We start from the raw sequence: 6,000 nt of genomic DNA, 5'->3' as shown, positions 1-6,000 counted from the left end.
GCAAAATTACATAATAACATAAGTTTTTTTTTAAATTAAAGGTAATGGTCTTTGTTTAAACTCCACAGTTCTTTCTCTGTATACAGATGGCATTCTCCATTGCAGATACCCCCAAATGTGCCTGATTGTGACACTGATGAAATGAGCAAGTCCATTAAGAAAACACATCTTAGATGCCTATTGCTGTTCACTAACTGCTGACCCTCAGGTCCCTATGGCTGCACATTATTTTCTGGCTAGAGTCTGTGTCTGTGCCTTCTTCCTCCTGCCTGCACCAACTACCACCCTCTGGGCAAAGGCAGAACTGCTTCCAGGAGGACCTGAGGTCTTCTGCTCTCTTCTGGAACAGTGTTGTCTCAGATTTAAGGATTACTGCATTGTCCCTGTGGGTCCTGACTCCACTCTCCTATGCAGTGGCTTACTCTAGACCTGTGCTATCATTGTCTTCCCATATTCTGCCCTCCTTTGCTAAGGCCAGAGTAGCAAACTACTTTGTCACCCTTCTTGGCTGGTCTGCCACAGTTCTTGAGGTGGAACTCCAACTCTAGTGATCCTATCAAGATTTGATTACTCCTCTTTTTATGGTTATTCTCTTCAAAGTAAGGACATCTTTGCTTGGGACAGTCAGCCTTGGCTGCAGAATCTTGAGAGACTCACAAAGCTGCTGTCAAGATTAGGAATATTCGGGGCGGCTAGGTGGCGCAGTGGGTGGAGCACCGGCCCTGGAGTCAGGAGTACCTGAGTTCAAATATGCCCTCAGACACTTAATGATTACCTAGCTGTGTGGCCTTGGGCAAGCCACTTAACCCCACTGCCTTGCAAAAACTAAAAAAAAAAAAAATACATTCAACTCAGAATTTCCCAATCTATGCTGAAGGAAAGACTTTCATAAAGCATCACCAAAAGTAACAAAGCCAGAGACTTCTTTCTCTAGGGATGGAGATGCAGTATCTCTGTCTATCCTCAGCTAACAAAGTAGGATACAATTGGCATGTCAGTTTATATCCCTAATTGCAGAAATGTCTTTGGAGAATCCTTTCAAAAGTCTCCAGCAATGGCTTACACCAAAGAAGCACAACAAAGTCCATGTGGCAAGTTCTAATTGGTTTCACACATGCCAAAGTAAAAAATAAAATTCAAATAATTCCTGGGTATAGTTGTTAGACATCTCTAACAAAGGAATCTGGCTTGTTTTGCATTCTCTTACTTTTGATCTTCCTTAAACCATACTGGCTTTAATGATTATAAGATCAAGGACTGCTGCATTTCCAAAAAAAAAAAAAACAAAACAAAAAACAAACGATTCAAATCAAAACAATTCTTTTTCCATGAATGGAAAACACACAAATGAGATTCCCTTAGAGATGAACTTCTTGAAGTAACAATTTGGTGATGAATGATTGTTGTTTGTCTTTCATTCTTGAAGAAGATCATTGCATTAGGGAGGTGATGCCATGGCATGTAGGTGAACTAGATTTAAGTGAGGGGCACAGTCACCAACCTCATTTTCTTCTCCAGAGCTATCTAGGTTCAGTGTTCAGGATAAGGACAACTGGAGATGACCCTGATTGCAGGGGGGGATCGTGGACTTTTTAAACTAAGGTTTTTAACCAGTCTCAGTTTGACTGAGGCAATGATATTCAGTGATTAAGGCTTGGTAGGAAAGAGATGAAGTAAAGTTTTTATTATCAATTTAAAGACATCCTGTCCTGATACATACACCTGGGTGAATCTTTCAGATCCTGAAATGTAATCTCTTTTCACTTGAGTTTCTACCAGTTTAGTTGAGGGGTTCTGTAAAAGACCCATTCAGTAAAAGACCTATAGACCCATAATTTTAGGTCTGCTCTGACAGGTCTCCCTAAATAGATGGCTGCTAGTTATGTAGTTTTCACACTATGGACTATGAGCTTATGAGTATTTGGAAAATTGGTAGAATTTAATTTTAAGAAGTCTGCCCTCCAAAGGCTGCTTCCATTGAAAGGTTCTTGGGTTCCAAAAGAATTAAGTTTTTGTAGTTTACTCTTGATTGGGTTGACTCCAAGACTGAGGACCCTGAGGGGGAGCCTTTTCCTAGAGCTCCTTGAAACAATCAAGTGGGAATCGGAATGAGCTCTCCTCCCTTCAAGGGAATATCCTACAATTGAGATCAGGAAAAATAAAGATTGGGAATGAGATCTGTGTCCTACAAGGAGGAGATCTCCAAATTAAAGAAAGAGAAAGAAGAAGCTGAAAGTCAGGTTAAAAACTTTACAAAGAGATGTAAAAGAACTTAAAGAGGCACTGAAATAAATTTCTAACTCCTTCTCTGCCTTTAGACCAGAGGTCTGCAAGATAATTTGGTCTGGTGCTGCCATAGCAACCTCAGGCAGGACTTCCTAATGTGGTTTGAATCAAATTAAAATATAACTGTGAAATATTTAACAAAACAAAACAAATTTAATAGAACATAGTTAATGTTAATATGTTGTTTTATAATTCAATATGCAGCCCTCAGGGATGCTTATAAATGGTTTAGTAATGCTGTTTCAATATGAGCTTGCCATACTGCTCACAGGTAGTTGGTCCTTCTCAGACCAGATGGATTTCACAATGCCATGTGAATCACTATACCCTGTTTACTGCCATGATTTGCCTATTATTGATATATGTGTGTATACATATATTATACATATATATACATATATATATATATATATATATATAATAAATTCAAAGTGTCACTTTCAAAATGGAATTTTCTCCTTTGGAACTTTCTTCTTTTCTCTTTTTCTTAACAGACTTTCTTTTAAATGCTTCCATTATCCTATTGTCTTTCATTATTTTTTTTAAGCAACACTTAAACTCAATATATCCCAAACTGACTTAATTACTTTCCCCAAAAAGACTTTCCCCCTTCTGATTTCCTATCCAGGCAATTTCCAAATCCAATCTGTGCCAAGTCCTGCTAATTTAATTACCACACATCCCTTCTTTCCTCTGACCTTGCCAGAGTCCTGATTCATCTCTGTGTCTGGGTTATTGCAGTAATGCTTTGGGTCATTCTCACTATTTCAATTCTCTCCTACTTTAGTACATTCTCCATTTAAATTACCTTCTTAATAAGTTCCAGTTTCTTTCTATCATCTTCAGGATCAAATATAAAAGCTTTGGCATTCAAAGCCTTTCACAACCTGGATTCCTACCTTTTCAGTCTTCTTTACATCTATTTCATTGCCATCCATGTACTTTTGTCTTCTTTGTTATTTCTTGGACAAAACAATCCAACTCCTTATATGCATTTTTACTAATTATTGACCATACTTAGAATGCTTCCTTTGTATCCCAACTAAAATTTCACCTTCTGTAAGAAAACTTTCCCAACCTCCATTAATCTATGTCTTTACCTCTGCTGATTATTTCCAATTTGACCTGCATATAACATACTTGTTTGCCTTTCCTTTTTTCCTTAATTCCTAACATAAAATAGTTATGTAATAAATGCTTTATCAATTGAATGTTTAGCTCCATCTGAGGAGCTAGTCCTTCCCTGTTTTAAATCTACCATCTTAAATTACAAATAAGAGAATCAGAAGCCTTTTTTATTTTTTTTTTTTGCAAGGCAAGTGGGGTTAAGTGGCTTGCCTAAGGCCACACAGCTAGATAATCATTGAGTGTCTGAGGTTGGATTTGAACCCAGTTACTCCTGACTCCAAGGCCGGTGCTTTATCCACTGCACCACCTAGCTACCCTGAATCAGGAGCCTTTTAACAAGCAAAGTCAAGCAAATCCCTATTTTGCATAAGGAAAATGTATGGATTTGTTTGTATTGCATATTATGACTATGTGAAACAAAGTCATAACTTCCTCTGTCTGAAAATATGTGTCTCATTTCTGTACCTTGAGTCTATAACTTCTGTCAGGAGATTGGTTGTATAGCCTGGGCATGGAATAGAACTCATCTTGCTCTCTGGGATGATTAATTCACTTCATCATGAACCCATGATGGCAAGTGGAGGTTGTAGAAGGGATATATCATGTAGCTATGACTTGCAACCCTCTCAGGATCTTGGGGTCATCCTAGAGTAGAGGAGATGTCTTTTTACTACTTGCCACTATATATAGCTGGAGTTCCTAACAGTCTGCCTCCCATTTACACAAAATCAAATTGCATGATATCAATATTTAAACATTAGACATTTACTAAATAAGAAAACAATATTTATAGCATTTATTCAATAGAAAACAAAATCAGTAGCAATAGTTATTTTAATAGAAGACAAAAGCAAGAAAAATTAAAACATCACCTTTTATTTACCCATGTATCTGAGTCACACTTTCCTCCAATATACTCAAAGTCAATGTGGGAGGATGACACTGAATTATCATTCCATAAGGGGACAATGTCCTTATAGAAACACAGAAGGGCCACTCTGGATCACAGTTATTCTTTTTGTTTGTTTTGTTTTTGCAAGGAAATGGGGTTAAATGACTTGCCCAAGGTCATCAGCTAGGTAATTGTTAACTGTTTTGAGGTCAAATTTGAACTCAGGGCCTCGGGATTCCAGGGCTAGTGCTCTATCCACTGCACCACCTAGCTGCTCCTGGATTTCAGTTCTTAATGTCATTAGTCTCATCAGGAACATTCTATATTACAAATCTACTTCTCTGCTGATTATTCCTCCTCTGGTGAAAGGTTATAGATCTCCTTAATGAGCAAAGCCATTTATTTTTCTTTCAAATTGAAGAAGCAATAACAAACTTTCTTTATTCATATATACCCTTTTTTTTTGTTTGTTTTTTTGCAAGGCAAATGGGGTTAAGTTGCTTGCCCAAGGCCACACAGCTAGGTAATTATTAAATGTCTGAGACTGTATTTGAACCCAGGTACTCCTTACTCCAGGGCCAGTGCTTTATCCACTGCACCACCTAGCCGCCCCATATATAACCTTAACAAAGTATTGAGAAACGTGTTATTCTTTTTCAGTATTAAGAAATTCCTAGAGAACTTAAGCCAGAAAACAGCCAAGCTCCTTAGATATGCAAATAGAAGTGATTTCTGTTCTATTCAATCAGCACTAATCCTCTTCTTTCCATTAGCTATAATGCCAGCTCTTGGTTTTAAACATATGCTAATTTACCATGCTAAGGAAGATCTATTTATTAACATGATTCTTTTTCTTTTTATTAAAAAAAATCATTCTATTTCATCAAAAGTTTTTCTGTATCTATTAAGCTAATCATTCAAGTTTCCTTTTTTTAAAACCATGATCCATTTAAAGACAGTCTTTATCATTTTACTCATTCGAATAAACTTACTCTCATGTTGCAAATTTTTTTCAATTGAAATTTTATTTTATTTTCGCAATTATATGGAAAAGTAGTTTTTCAACATTTATTCATTTGTAAATTTATGAATTCCACATTTTTCTACCACCCTCCCTTCCCTTCATCCTCCCCATGGTGTCAAACATCCTGGTTAAAAAAAAATTGTTTAATTTATTTCTATATTAGTGATGCTGTGAAAGAGGAACCAGAACTAAAGGGAAAGAAAAAATTATTAGAAAGTAAGGAAAAACATAAAAGTTTTTTGAAAAAGTAAACATATGCTTTACTCTGCACCCAGATTCCAGAGGTTTTATTTTTCCCTCCCACTCTGGATGTGAATGGCAGGCTCTCAGTATTGTCCTTGATCTCTGATCTGCTGGGAGGAGTTGCATACATCACAGTTGATCGTCTCACAATTTTGTTACTAATGTGTGCAATAGTCTCTTGATTCTGCTCACTTCAATCAGCATCAGTTCATTCAAGTCTTTCCCTGCTTCTCTAAAGTCTGGTCACATATATATATATATATATATATATATATATATATATAATTTTTTTTTTTTTTGCAAGGCAATGGGGCTAAGTGGCTTGCCCATGGTCACACAGCTAGGTAATTATTAAATATCTGAAGCTGGATTTGAACTCAGATCCTCCTCGCTCTAGGGTCAGTGCTCTATCCACCGACCACTCAAG

The sequence above is a fragment of the Macrotis lagotis genome, chromosome 4 (assembly GCF_037893015.1).
Source record: "Macrotis lagotis isolate mMagLag1 chromosome 4, bilby.v1.9.chrom.fasta, whole genome shotgun sequence".
Classification (NCBI taxonomy): Eukaryota; Metazoa; Chordata; class Mammalia; order Peramelemorphia; family Peramelidae; genus Macrotis; species Macrotis lagotis.
This window is presented reverse-complemented; position numbering follows the sequence as displayed.